At 40.0% G+C, this 15350-nt stretch overlaps 1 protein-coding gene across 2 annotated transcripts in view; it reads left to right on the top strand.

Annotated features, from left to right (window-relative positions):
• Nucleotides 1–10012: 10012 nt before the first annotated feature.
• Nucleotides 10013–15350, top strand: part of ppp1r16b (protein phosphatase 1, regulatory subunit 16B) — an 86399-nt gene continuing 81061 nt past the window's right edge. For both annotated transcript variants that reach the window (XM_075461478.1, XM_075461479.1), the window contains exon 1: nt 10013–10146. The gene's annotated coding sequence lies outside the window, so the exon portion shown is untranslated. The remainder of the gene's footprint in view (nt 10147–15350) is intronic.

Genomic DNA, 15350 nt, shown 5'->3' with positions numbered 1-15350 from the left:
TTTTATGTGAACATTTTTTAAGTATTCGCCGTTTTAATGATTAACATTTTTAAAAGGATGGGACACCCCCAATGTAAGTGCTTTTCTTTTCTCTCTGCTAAAAAGAGTGAGCTACATTATCTTTTAAATTGTTAAACAGAAGTTAATGACCTTCTTTACCTTTTGAAGAAAGCAGTCCAGATCAACATCTTCCCAATTCAGTTTTTCCCAAATATTTGTGTTTAGTCCTCTGCAAGTGGCAGAGGGGCTTTGGATGCAGATCTTTGGGTTCAGCTTTAAGCCTTGGTTAGCTGCAGTTGTTTGCGCCTCCATGAAGTCCAAAGGTTTGGTAGTTCTTGGTTTACCGTGTGTTGACAGTGCTGAAGAAAATGATGCTTTTTTTGTACAGCTCAGGCGATCTGAAAATGATCCTTCTCTCACAGAAAATCGTGTGAACTGTGAACGGAACTTGTTGTCCATTCTGAATACGAATGAATAGAACACAACAAAAAATTTGAACAAAAATACGCATTCACTTTTGAATCAAAACAAAAGTCTAGGGTTAGTAAAATGAGTTCAATCAAGTGGATATCAGTAAAAGTTAGAGCAGTCCAGCCGGGAAACATGGAGGGAATTTAATTCAAACATCTAAGGCTTCCTGAAATGGAAAAAATGTTTTCATCTCCTGTGTGAACAGGAAGAATAATTACAGCAATAAAACTCTCTTTCAGTGTTCATATAAAAATATATGAATATGTTCCTCAACATCCTTTTAGAAGGGCATGAAATATTTTAGCTTTTTGATTTTGTTAGAATGGGCCTAATTGCTATGACTCTTTGAAAATGTTTTATTCTCCTGTAACAATATCAATAAAAAATGGAAGAATCTGTTTTTCATCAGTTCTGTCAACCTTTATTTAGTTTTACTTTAGCCTTATTAGTTAGATTTCTGGGGATTAGAGTGAGTGCATTGTTTAATAAAGGGTTAGAGAGGAGCCTAAGCACTCCTACATGTGGTTAGTGGTTGAGGTACTGCAGTACAAAAAAAAAAAAAAACAACCAAACAAAAAAAAAACATCCCACCAGTGCCCCTCTGTGTCTTAATGCAGGTACTACAGATGAGTTCCAGACACTTTTTCCTTTTTCCAATCCAAACTTTCTCTTACGACATGAAAACACACAGTGGTGTTTGTGGACGTTATGACATAATCCATGTATCTTGTTTGTTTCTAATATGAATATTTGTGTCTTTCTCTGCAAAATAACTATCAGTGTTCCTGATATTTCTACTTGTAATTTCCAGACTATGTCACTAGAGGGAGCCCTTACCTCACAGTCGGCTATCTGTAAAGAGATGATGAACAGGTGCAGCCGTGATCTTAGACGTTCTTTCCCCACATTTCACTACTGTACTGGGTTTTCGGAATTAAAAGGAAGTTTTCAAAGCTTTACTGCAGTGTTACTGGGTGAACTTTATCTGTGACTTCAATGTAACTCCAACAGAAGCTATGCTGCATATTCTGCCTCAAGCAGAGAGTAAGTCACCCATCTGCTGTTATTGCTGGAGGGTTTTAAAGATGTTTAAAGATACTGTCTCTTTTTTTCCCACACACTGATAAAGGAAGATCGATCTTAGTGCATCAGTTTATGTTAATATGAGCAATTCATAGTCAAGATCAATACATAAAGATACAATTTAAGCGTCAATAATGATGTTCACAATATGCACATGACGGCAGTGCTGTTCAAAGAGTAAAGAAATGTTTTATTGTGGCTGAAAAGGGATCACAAAGTAGAATCTGGTTTGGTATCAAATCTTTCAAAAGAGCACTGAAACCTTCAAATTTTTCTCCAGAGATGCAATATTGTTCCTCTCAGCACGACATGTAGTATATGCAGTAATCAGTGGCTGCTGTGGTTGAAAGATGAGCTAAATACTGTTCAAGCAGCTGAATCTGAAATAGGTGAACTGAATATACAGCCTGCAGTCAACTGCAGAGAGCAACTAATCCCTAAAATGATGCGCCCATGTACTTGAATTTCATACGATGCTATGTGCATCTGCTCCACATTAAAGGATGAAGTAAACAATTCTATACTGTGATATCTATGTCTCTATCCATTTTTATGCATGGAGGCACTTGATGTTTATATTGCATGTCATATATCTAAGACTGACTCTGCCTCGACATAGAGCCATGTACTGATGCAGTGTCATATAGGGTCATTTATCAGTCATGACATAAAGGACCAACTCAAACATATTTAATCCTGGGGTCGTATTTACAATCCCAGGCGAATGTGAGTATGGTTACAAATCATAAATAGCCCTGATGAGAGTCGATGTCCTAAAACTGCCCTGATTTACAAATACAGGAGCAAAACAGCTAAGAGGTGCATACAGGCGGACATGTTGAAAATCAGGAGCCTGAAGTTTACCAAAGGTGCAGCAATTTTTACAATCCAGAACCTATATGCATGAATCTGATTGCCTGATCAGTTAAACATATTTAAGATTGAGCTCTTTCAATCATATAAAAAAAGACTGTTCATTGGTTCTACTTTGGCTCCATGGGTAAAATGGGACTTCACTTTTGAGTTTAGATACTTTCAAATTTGTTATAATCATTTATGGTTCAGGATCAGACAGCACACATACGATCATAAGATTATTATAGGAGTTATTAGACATTCTTTGAAATTCAGATTCAGATAAAAGGAAGGATACTAACTATAAAACATTAATATTAAAAGACAGTTGCACCAGATGTAAAACAATAGTACATCTGGGCCCTGGTCTCACTGTTAAGTGAATTCAAAGAGTCACGGTTTTTAGGTCAGTGGCTGAATTATTTTTAACTCGCTCATTTTTTCCATTTATATGTAGAAGAGGAAAAATGTGTTTGGAAGTCTGTTCTTTCTAATACATCTTAATGGGTTCAGAAAAAAATCTGGATTAAGTAAAAAAAAAAAAATGTCTCTTCTCACTTGAAAATTCAGGAACTCTGAGATTCATCAGGTATAAATGTGTTTGAATTTCAGAGGTACGTGGGTTGGTTATTAATTGGTCTGTGTGAGTAACCATAGACAAGAGATCACGAATCCCTTTCCATAATTAGTTTGACACATGCATAACTAATCTTCAAGCTTTTTCACTATTGAGAAAGAAAAAAAAAACTGCCTGCGGGAAATGTACCCTCCTACGGAGCTGAGGGACTACATGTGCCATTTACAGCTGTCGCTTTTGCATCATTATGGCACACAGTATGCACTACTGTGCCCTCAAAGTACACTGAAGATCGCTGCAATGGTAGTCTCCTTTTACTCAAAAATGTGTTTTGCTTATAATTTCTTCACTTGGATGTATGAGCATCAGTGTGCTGTATGCTGCATGTACGGAGTTTGAAGAGGAAAACCACATTCTGTTCTCAAAAGAATGCACATTTTTGTTGAAACTATCTGAGATCCAACATGTAACTTAAGCGACATTTTGACAAGTGTTTGGCATATTAATGAATTACGGAGGCTAACGTGCAAATTTAAGAGCACAACAGTTTCTGCTCCTGTTTTGTTTGTGATTTTTCGCTCTGATTTGAGTCAGACAGGCTCAGGTGGAAACAATAACTTCACATACTTTTTCTCTGCACCATTTCAGATTCTAAATGGCCTTTGAATCTGAGTCTGAAAGCACCTATAGGTACGGTTGGTTATTAGTCAGATCTGATCAAATCAAACTCACACAGCCCAAACACTTTATCAGAAGAGGCTGCTTTGTATAGCTGTGACTAGAATGGATTCGGTCGTCCTTCATTTCAGTGACAGTATTGCAGGCTCATTGTAACGAGGCTCTCTACAGTTTTCATTTGACTGAAGTAAAAGTGTTCATTTTTGATGGGGTTTTCTCGTCTTACTGCGGCCCGGTGTAAGGATAAGGGTCCTGTTGTCTATCAATATTCTCCGGAGAGGCTCTTTGTGGGGTTTAGCCTTGCAGTCGTGGAGCTGTTAGTGACTGAATCTGAGTTTTTCAGGTGGACATATCAAAGGGATATTTTTTTTTTTGTCAAGTTGAATAGAATGATATATAGAAATCGTAAGATACAAGGTCAATGTGTGTGTTTTTAGAAAAAACTAATTAGCCATGTTTTAGAATGTCATTATTATTCTAATATGAGTGGGATCACAAATGATTTCATACTGTAAAACATGACTGGAGGGAATCTTTGTCAACGAAAACACTCAAAATGACTCTTCTGAAATTCAAGTTGCAGAATAATTGAGGAAAACATTGTAAAATGTTAGTTTCTCAGAACTGCTTTTTCAGGAATCTTTGCACTGGCAGACTCATAGAGTGCTGAAAACTGTTGGGAATTAGCTGAAGGCAACAAAGGACCGAGTCAATTGTTATTTTTTCTTGTAAAGCAGAAAACACATCATCAGCTGTTAATGTGAAGGAAAGCATAAACTTGAGAAAAACTACTTCCACTTCATAACTCAAGTGTTCTCAGTAGAAGTCCCAACATGGCTCTGACAACCCTGATTGTTCACTCAGCGCTGTTCACCACAGAGGGCAGCTCAATACAAGCTGCAGAGGCCTTCTAAAAAGAGCAGTGAATGAATACTTTATTGACATTGTGATAAATGATTACAAAATAGTGGTTGACAATAAGAGCACGTCCCATCCTTGTTGGTGTGTTAATGCCTTAATGGTTTCCACATGGCAGCTGCTGGCACCGATCCACCACTCTCTTCAGAACAGAGCGAGATGATTGAGAGAAAGACGTAAAGGACAGAGTGGATCAATGCGGGGCAGAAAGACCAGAGAGACATGCTCTGTCCTGACTTACAGTGCGGTTCTTCATGGCATCACACACAGAAAGGTTATCTCTGCTGAAATGCTCCTTCAGGCAGAGCTCTGCAGCGGTGTGAGTTCTTGTTTCATTAGTCACAACAGTGTCTCTCTTTGTCCGTCTGCATATTGAATCCATAAAAATTGATGATGGAAAGCTTCTGACTTGAAAACTCACTCTCCAACCTCGTGGTTAACGATCGGATTAATCATTTGCAAGCACATGAGCAGCAGCGGGATCTCAAAGCTCTCTTCAGCAAGGTTTTGAGAATAGAAACCATATTTTCTTCACACATACTTTTTTTTTTAGACTTAAAAAGACCGATGCAGCTTTTGTGTTCACAGCTTGAGTCAGAAAATGGTTAGCCTAGCACCGTATAATGACTGAAAACACTGAAAAACAACCAGCCTAGTTCTGTCTATAGGTTCTGTCTATAAGCATTGTAAAAAGCTCACAAAACAGCATTTTGTTTTGTTTGTTTGTTTGTTTTATTTTCCTTGTCCATGTCCATGTCCTTGTGTAAAACTTAGCATTTTGTGGCTCTACATGGGGTTGTGGGGCAAACTATTAGCTGGCAGTAACCTCTTGGCCTTTGGGTGGTGAGGGGAATCAAAGAAATCAATGAAAGCCGCATTTCAGCTCAAGATTGTCTAGACATTCGGGGTTCATGAGGAGTATATGCAAACTTCAGACTGGTACTGCGTGTCTTTCTATTTGAAACACAGTGATGACAGTGATATCAGTCTTATCATTTTATTCTGGGCAATAAAGCGAATAAGAGCATTTGCCCCCAATCCTCATTCCACGCTGTTACTTGTGGGATTTGTTTTGTGGCAACATTAACAAAACACCCAATTCTTTCTGCTCCTGGGGAGAAGTGGGACAAGTGCAAATTCATGAAATATGTATGAAGTCTTAAACCCAAGTGCCATTTCCAGCTGCCACGGGACAAGGAGGATTGGGGTTAAGAGGAGAAAACAGTCATGTTAGTCCATCAACTATTACCGCTGACCCAGATTCTCAGCTCACGGTGAGCGATGTTGAAAGCTATGTTCTCTGATTTTTTACTTTCTTTTTTTTCTTTTTAGTTGTTTGCCTGATAATATGACAAGTTATTATATTTACAGAGTTGCCCATTCCTTACAAATTTTACAGATTTGTCAATTTAACTTTACTGTCTACCTTTGTATATCCTCAGCCTAGTGAACTGCATCACTGTATAAGTAGAAAAAGTAATCATCTGGACATTATTTTTCAGAACAAGATGTATTGGCTGTTGCAGACTAATACAGTGACGTAACAGACATATGAGCATGTTGTGTTCTGTGTGTCTTCTATATACATTTTCATGTTTACAGATAAACAAATAAAACAATTTTTTGTTGCACTGAAAATGAAATATAGTGCATGCATTTATATATCATCTGTTTGTGTAATTTCATCATATCATATATGTCACATTATCATTACATTGAAATTCCATAATCCTTTATACTTTCCTTTCATGAGTTTTCACCATTACTCCTATTCTATGTTTTATGGCATGCTGGCCTTTAATCCCAGCATACTGTGCCCTGCACTTATTGTATACGTACAATTGAATCAGAATCGCTTCTATTCTTCCTTAAAAAGATCTTATTTTACTCAGAAGTTAATAACACAAGATTGACTTCATGCAGCAGGAGGGTGGCTGATTGAAGTCAGACCAGAAGAAGAAAGGAGAAAATGGGATGAAGACATAAAAGGGAGAGAAATTTTAAAACAAAGAGACAAAAGAAAACTGAATGAAAAAGATAACAGAAATAGGAAAGCGAAAAACAAGGAATCCTGAGCACTGAATTAATATTTCATTGTTTTAACATCTGCTCCATGGTCTGTTGTTTGCTTCTGACGCCTCGTGAGCATAAAGGCAAGTAAAAATACTGCTAGCTGACAAATGGATGATCATGTTTGTGAAAAATGTTTCCTCATGGTTTGCATATGATAAACGTTATGAAAGCCACAATACAAGATCTGGAATTACTGAATACTTTTAGTTTTAATGTGAACAAATATGATCGGTTAGGGCTTAAAGAATATTCTGAAAATCATTAAAGGAGAACTTTTCCAAACTAAACATAATGATAAAATGCATGAGTGAATATAAAGGTAAACAGGCAGGTCATACACATACTGGTGCAGGAATATTAGAGACTTTAATGTGCAGAGTGAAACGTGATTAATTGTCAAAGTGAGCGGAATTTAAATGGAAGGCGTGTAAATAAAATGGAGAAAATTTAATGAACTCAGAAAGAAAAAAGTAATATCGCTCCCTGAGAAAAAATAGCAAATATAAACGTGTTCCTTGTGCCAAAAGATGATGTACATTTCCTAATGTGGGACAGCTCGGGCTGAAATCTGGGACACTCATCAGGAGCCTCGGCTGAAAGGCCTAAAAAAGCATTAATTCATACAACAGAAACTCAGACCTGTAACACACATGGCCAAATTTATTTTGAATAAAATTACAGGAGTGTCAAGTATTCTGAGGGTGCACAGTTCCATTATTACATAGTATTGTTGACGTTTAAATCATTCGCTCTGGGTGTAATAATATGCGTCCAGAATTGCCTCAGGTTTAACGACTCAGTATGTGCGGTGAACACATAATGTGTAGCACAAAGACTCTCAGAGCACTTTGGCAGTGCCTTGGGTTAGCGATAACATGCATGCAGAGTCAGTCAGTCATTGCTGTTGGAATGACAAACTTATCTCAACTGTTCAGCTGAAGTGTGGTACATATGAGCAGTGTTTGAACAGTCCCTGCCTGCTGATTCAGCCCGCACAAATGCAATAAGGAAGGCAGGACTCTTGCTCACACTGGTCAAACGTTAACTGTTCAATCATGGAAATGGATTGGAATGGTTGGCTCTCTAGCTGCTATTCAAAAACTGGAAATGTCTTCGTCTTTGAAAGCAAAGTTTGTAAAGTGGTACCCAGGCTCCGCCCTCGCAGTGACGCAACACCTTCGGCTCTGCTACACTTACTCAGGCAAACTGCTCGTTCAGGTGGATTCGAGTTCCCGAAAAAATGGGAACTCCACCCACTTTGTCGGGAAGCAATCAACTTTGAGCAGCGCCAACGGCCCAGGGTAGAGGCGTGTTCAAGGTAGTGATGTGGTTGAACTGCCACTCAACCCATGGATTGTACACGGAAGCGCTTCATTCAATATCAACATGGAGCAGCATCAAGCTTTTGACACTGCTGTAGATGCTGTAATGAAAGTGTTCGACGGGAGATTCTCGTTAAAAATCGAGCAAAGAACAGACCTTGAATCATTTCTTGACAGGAAAGACGTTTTCGCCTTGCTCCCTACTGGCTTTGGTAAGAGTTTAATCTACCAGTTAGCCCCGCTGGTAGCTAAATCATACGTCAGAGGAAAGAGTGGTGTGATTGGCTTAAGCTTAGGCACAGCCTTTTCTGGCCACAACCAGTAGCAACCCGAGGGAGGCGGGTTGACCAGGCCATTTCAAATCGTATTCGTTATGGTCTTGGTCAGACCAGAATCTCGAAGAGATTTGAAAGTCTATGTTAATCAGGCTAGTAAAGTGGAACAATAGACCCGCAATTCAGTTCACCAACTCACAAGGCCACCGCATTCAAAGTGAATAAGAAGTGAGACAGTTGAGGCTCACGACTCATATGTGAGTGCTGCATATTGCTATAGCAATGTTGATCATTGCAAATATGTTACCGGTAGATTGTTAAGAAAATCTAGATAGAATCATGTTTACTGGGGCCAAAGTACACATTATTAGTATGTGTGCATACATGTCTATGTATGTTACTAAGAGCAACCATAACAAATCTTATTGTTTTAATAGAATCATTTAAACCTATGTTTATGACTGAAAACAGAACTATTAAAACATAAAATACCATTACGCATGTGTGCTGGAGGTTTGATTTTATAACTTCAAAAATTTTATGAAAGACACATCACTAGTGTATAAGACTGATTTCTTGAAACATAAGACCAATTTAAACGCAAATAAGCGATAAAATATAAGTTCTTACCACAGTATTTTTTTTAAATCTGAGACTTATGAATGTCGGCACTGATGAAGTTCCACTCACTTTCACAAAACTGGAAGTCCAACTCGGAGGAGCATTCCAGTAAAAATTCTAGAAATTCCTATTTTTCACTTCAAATGAGAAACAGTGTGAGACTAATGATGTGCATCACTTAAGGTCCGTAACGTAGATCTCTGTATGCCTCGAAAACGCATGTCTAGATGTCATAGCATTTTCCTGCCAATTGGGGGCAGTCTCATAAATATGTGTAATATCTGTGCTGTGGGCTGCTCTTGGTTGTGTTGCCACTGTTGTTGTTCCTTTAGCTTTGCTTTGTTGTGGATAAGACAAAAGTCGAAGTGCCCAAAAATCTGCTTTGTGATCTAGTGAAGCTAATGTTGTCTGAGATTTTCAACTGTGCTTCTTTGCCGTTTGTGGTTTTGGCGCTTTGTCCTCTTGTTGTGAAATCGGTTGGTGACATAGCCAACTTGAGCTAACATTCAACTAATCGGTATTAGATCAATGCATAGCATCATTACTAGAGAATATGCGTGGTTAGCTTTTTTGGAGGACTTTACGTCTGTCCGTCCGCATTGGAGAAATGGCCACAGGAGGCTAAAAGCACGGAAGAGGGATACAAGTGAGAAGATATAAAACAGCCCTTAGTGCGCCACTGGGTGAATCAATCCGGGCTTGAAAAGGCATATGCGAACGAGGCAACAAAACCAACATTTTTTATTTTGTTTAGTTTCTTTAAAGGTTTTTTGGGCACACGTAGTTGATAGTGGGTGGACTCTGCACTCTGAAACCAACATTTCAAACAGAGAGGGGAGTACGTGTTTACCAGTCAGCATGAATAGAGATATGCGCCTTTGGTGTCTGATTTTATTGTCAAAGTTTCCATACATTTGCTATGAAATAGGAACTCAATATAACTAACCCAATAGGAAAAATTTGAGAGCAAATATCGCCAGTGTGGGGGGGCCTCTGATGCCACCCGGCCCCCCGGCCCCCCTCTTTCTGCAGCCCTGCCATCCTCTGTGGCTGCACGCGCGCCTCAGTCTCCTCCTCCCTCTCAGCCCCGCCCTCAAGGAGTGACTTGGAGTGAGGAGACAGAGGGACTCTGCAGACTCACACAGACACGCACGCGCTGATACACACACCGAGCTTCGTGTCTTCACTAACGGGACAAGTTTAAACCTTTTGGATAACCCCGTCCTGTTCGGTTTTCTTTTGCCTCCACGTGAACCCCTCGACCCGGACTGTGGTAAGTGCAGAAATTTTAGACATGTTGCCAGTTTTCGGGGGTTGAGCTCTGGACCGGTTGTAACTAGGAGAAGAAACAGGGTCTTTTTTTTTTTTTCTCTCCTCAGCAGAGGAAAAGCGGCAGCGGGCAGCCTGGAGAAGAGGCATGTCCGGCTTGTTGGAGCAGTTTAGGCTAGCTTACTTTATCGTATTTTTGAGGGTCAACAAACGGTTCACCAACCTGTGATTAAAGCAGAGAGAAACGTCGTTTCCGCTGCTGGCGCCTGTAAATACAGCGACACGGGTTGAGCTCAGCAGAGCGGCTTTCACATCTCCTCCTTGATGTTGCCATTATGCCGATATAATGTAACACAAGGCTTCCTACAGCCACTACAGCGTTCCTCTGATACTTTGAAGTATGCACTACTGGGGTAATTTAACGTTGTTTTAAATGCGCGGAGCTGGAAGGGAGTTATTGCTTTTTTTTTTTTTTTTAAAGTTGGCGACCGTTCTTCAAAGCTGAATATTTGGGTTTTGTCAACCTACATCTTTATGGGAGGAGCAGTGTCTTGTAAACTTTTGAATGGGAATGGCAGCGTTCAGTTTTTGCCTCATTACAGGGGGTAACGTGTGATTGTTTCAAGATTGTCTAATTTTTGCATCCGTATTATTGGTTCCTCTCTAGACACACTTGCTTTTTCATTCAATATTTAGTCTACAAAAAAGTTGGAGAAATATGAAAAACAATGCCCCGCAGTTACCAAATACAGCTCGACTTGATGACACATGTCCAACTGCAGTGTCTGCATCAACTGTGACTCTGCAACTAGGCCTTGCATGTCCGAGTTTCTTGAAAGAACCCACTCCTAAGTTAAGTTGACGCTCATTGTTCCCAGCCTTTCTAACAGCAGTTTGCGCCGGATTGGACGTCGCACCGAGTGCTTTGCTTTCATTTAGTCTTGTTATGCACCTCCCAGTTGTTTGTGACCTGTCGCATGCTGTGCATGAGGCGTGCTCTGAAAAACAAGAACAGCTGCAGGAAAGAGTGCGAGCAGGTCCATCTCTACAGGCATCTGCACACAAAAGAATGTCCAATTATTGCAGATGTTACAAAAAGCATTGAATAGAGCTTAAAAGTAGAGCAGATAAGTTTACACTGTATAGTGAAGTTTCTGTATGGATTGTGTGCTCCATGTGGGCCTTTAGTGTTGTGGCGGTGGGATTTTCTTAGTTGTGATGCCCAGTGTTTAATATGACGACTGCAGCAAGTCCAATGTTCTTCAAGTGTCAATATGAAATTGCTATTTTGCTGTGTTGACATCACAATTTACTCACGTTATGACCAATGTGGTGAGCATAATCACATTTTTAAACATCTTAAGCAGGAAAAAGACACCAAAGTTGGCCAAGGATAATCTATGTTGATCTGAGGATTGATGAGTCTTTTTCAAAGTCAAACTCTTGAGGTTTTTGGTTGAAATTGTTGTGTTTATGTTCATCAGATAGAGGAAAGTGATGATTTCGTGGTGCTTTGATTCAAGTCAAGTTGGTGATCTTTACAAATTCTACGGCATACTTAGCCAACACGGATAGGACACCTCTAGGCTGTGGAAAAAGTTCTTGAACACAGGGAAGGCTGGTGTGCTATCAGTCTGGTGGTGCTTGCTTCAGCCTCCTGACCTCGACCCCGTCAAACCTTTGGCATGAGACTGACAGAAGGGTTCAAACCGTGCACTTGAGATGTGCACAGCTGCTCTGGGAATGCTTACAGTGGGTGCAGAGCTGTGACAAAAGCTATGTTGCTGAATCGAAGATCTCTGTTCATGTCAGTGAATTTAGTTTTTTACCGGCCATAAAAGTTCACTTTTCATTATCTGACAAAAACAGGTTTAACTGAAACGATTTGGACTGAAAGGAGAGAATTATGAGTAGGTAACACTTGATTTACGCATTTACTTTGATGTCTTAAAATACAAACTACACTGTAAATTATAATGTTTAAGCCACAGCTTGAACATAAGGGAGGATTCTGTTATGATTTTACGATGTTATGATTTAGACAGACATAATGACTCATACGGGGAAATATGCTGCTATCCTAATGCAACGTCCCACGTTCACACTCCAGTACGCTCAGACATCCTCGGCTGGGTTGATCTCACTTTGTGGCACGTGTGGAATCCCTGCCTGGCTGTGATGGCCCTTTAAATGTTTTATGTGTGGTGTCGTCCAGGGGCTCCTCTCCTGCTGTTCCTCTCAGCATCTGCACAGACCGTTGGCTCATGTCATAGAGACGCCACCGTCTGTCTTCATGCTAGCTTGTCTGCTGTGCACACAGTCAAGTGTGCGTGCACCGGTGATGACGTGCGTCGGTGCAAACATACAAATACCTGAAAATAACCTGTAGGTTTGCATCACAAACATAAGGCCATTTATGATGTATGATTACATAACGGCCCTTTCTGCTATTATTATGCACCTTATGTTGTATACCTGGGGTGTTAGGGTTTGTACAGTGTGGCTTGTTTTCAGTTGATTTGCAATGTAATCTATGGAGCTCTCAATGCAAAGAAGATTAAGCCAACCTTCAGTCTTTTGAGTCTAAACCCTGAGACTGTATACACACCTTCAGCAATATGAGAATGTGTAGAATGCTGAAAATATTCAACATATTCCCCATCAAATATTTAAAGAACAGGGGTCGGATTGTCTGAAACCCTTCATGTTGTTTTCATCCATCAGCTGTTGCTTTCAGGTAAGGACAGCCGCTGTCTCTTTAAATGCTCACAGAGCAAGATGGAAAATCAAAGTGTTAGGAAGTGAAAAGTTTATCATCGTCTTCTGCTGAGTGGGGAAATAAGTTGCCGATTATCTGCTTGAGAAATGATCAAATGCGTCTGAATGGATTTATTTTTTCCCAGCTCTCTCTGTTGGGAGGCTCTCTCGCTTTTCTTTGTCTTGTGCGATTATGCATTCGCTGTGTTTTATGATTGGTCAGACAGAACAAGCAATTTGATGCAATGGTCAATGAAGGGACAAATCAGTGGATTAAAATGACTAAATTGATTAAAATGCACTCAATATTTGCTTAACCACTTAAATGAATCGGCCACATCATTAAAACAACTGACAGGTAAGGCGCTCATCTCGTCTTCAGTGTGCTGCTGGTAACATCTTTGTGGCTCTGATACTCGCCACCAACCTTAATAATTTGCACACCGGTTTCACACCTCTGTATGCATAGCACTTTCCCAGCAGAGCAAAATTCCTTTGAAGGACTCAAAGAATGCAACAAAGGGTCTGAAGAGTCTTCAACAGGCCTCCAAACTGTCCAAATACCCACCGGTCCCGTTGCCAGACACTCCAGAACTCCCTCAGATATTTTTGTCCATATTTAATTTTTCCGTCAGTGCTGTGACAACCCTTTTTTTCGGCGTATAGAAACATTTTCTACTTGAAGACAGTTTTATGGAGCCTTCTGTGGTTTGAGGGCTGGTGGCTACATTCACAAATTAATGCCTGCTTGTGTAAGAAAACTGATACACTGCTGATGGTGGATTTCTCCCCCTCAAGTGATTTTTAGCTCCGAGGTAATTTTTCCAACGTGCTGTTAACACATTGACTCCCAAGTCACGTAAAACTACGTTTTTACTGCCCATGCGTTGGCTCCCACGTGGTAAAAATACGTTTTTACGTTTTTTTTTTATGGATTCTGAATCTATACATTCTAATGCACATTCTGTGTGATTTTTGTAATTATGTGATGAACAGAACTGACATAGATGGCAGTCAAAAACTGGTGTCATCATCTGGACATTTTGATCATTACGCCAATGGCTTTGCGTCAACTCAAGAACAATTTTGATAACGCTGCATTGATTGTTGTGCATTTCCGCATTTTGTCCAATTGCACGTGTCGGTTTCCAGAGGGTGGCGGTAAAGTAACATAAACAAACAACAAGAAGGAGAAGAAGACACGCGACAAGTCTAAGGAGGCGGTCTTATGAACAGGTTAGCTTTGCAACAAGCGACATGAAGCAAATCCTCTGACCCGGATAGTATCTAAAGTGCGACAGGCTGAAAGAGTGCACCTTTCACAAAAGCCCCGATCTCAGTTTGTTGTTGATTTTGGTGGATACCCGCCTTGGTTTAGCTAAGGATAGCTCACTAATGGCGGCACCTAGAGACACGCAGTTTTGACCCACAAAGAGTTTAAAGTCTCAGCTTTCAAACGAGCCATAACATGTTTCAGTGGCCCTGTCACATAATATGCTGTGACTGTACAAAAAACGTCAAAAAAATGGTTTAGAACGCTGGGAGTCTACGACATAATTCTGTAAAAACCGCTGGTAGTCAATGTGTTAAGATGCTTATTTGATGACATTTTTTGATTTAACAGATGTTTTTTTTTTTTTCTTCCAAACATTGAAAAAGTAATATTGAAAGACTTTCTCTCACAGGAACTCTTTCACACTGCAACCGGCAGCTGTTTTGGTATTTGGAGGGATAAACCGTTAGGCTTCACACAGTGTTTTGTAAAAGCAAAATTAGATTCCTCCGAGTGTCTGAGTGAGCCATTTCTGATCTCCGAGGAGCCCCACTGCTCTCCTTCACCACTCCCTCCTCACTGATGAGCTGCCTCCATAATGTATTCTCTATAGTTTTGTACCCTATCTGATGTTTAATTACTCCAACACTTGCTTATAAAACATTGAAAGAGAAGTCGCCTTGGAGGCACACTGAAAAACACCGACCTTACTTTATGCTTTAAACACGACTTGGGAGTTGAACTGGTCATTAAAATGTAATGTAATGTAATGTAATGTAAAGCAAGTTGGCACAAACACGCTGCCATGAAGGAAATGTCTTTCTACCCATCTGCTCCTTCCTATGAGTTGTAAAAGTCTATTTGTTGACCTCCTGCTGATTAAGATGTCTTCTGTGAGCTGTGCCTGAAACCAATATGCTTGCTTACTATTGAAAAGAGATTATACTAGATCAGTGCTGATTACAGCTAGCGACCAGGCACTGCTTGCTAATCTGTGGTCTTAGTACTGAGACAGACAAATCTCAGGACAGCAATCAAGCTTACTAAGTGGCCCTCGAAGTCCACATTATGGCTGTTCCTGAAACATACTTATTGAGTTTGTCCTTACCTTAATGTTGATCTGTGGCTTTGAGGTGGAGTTTCTTGGCTGACTCAAAGTCGGCGAATGAATATTTGTC

The sequence above is a fragment of the Odontesthes bonariensis genome, chromosome 3 (assembly GCF_027942865.1).
Source record: "Odontesthes bonariensis isolate fOdoBon6 chromosome 3, fOdoBon6.hap1, whole genome shotgun sequence".
Lineage (NCBI taxonomy): Eukaryota > Metazoa > Chordata > Actinopteri > Atheriniformes > Atherinopsidae > Odontesthes > Odontesthes bonariensis.
Note: the sequence above shows the minus strand (reverse complement) of the source record. Positions and strands in the feature narration are given on the sequence as shown.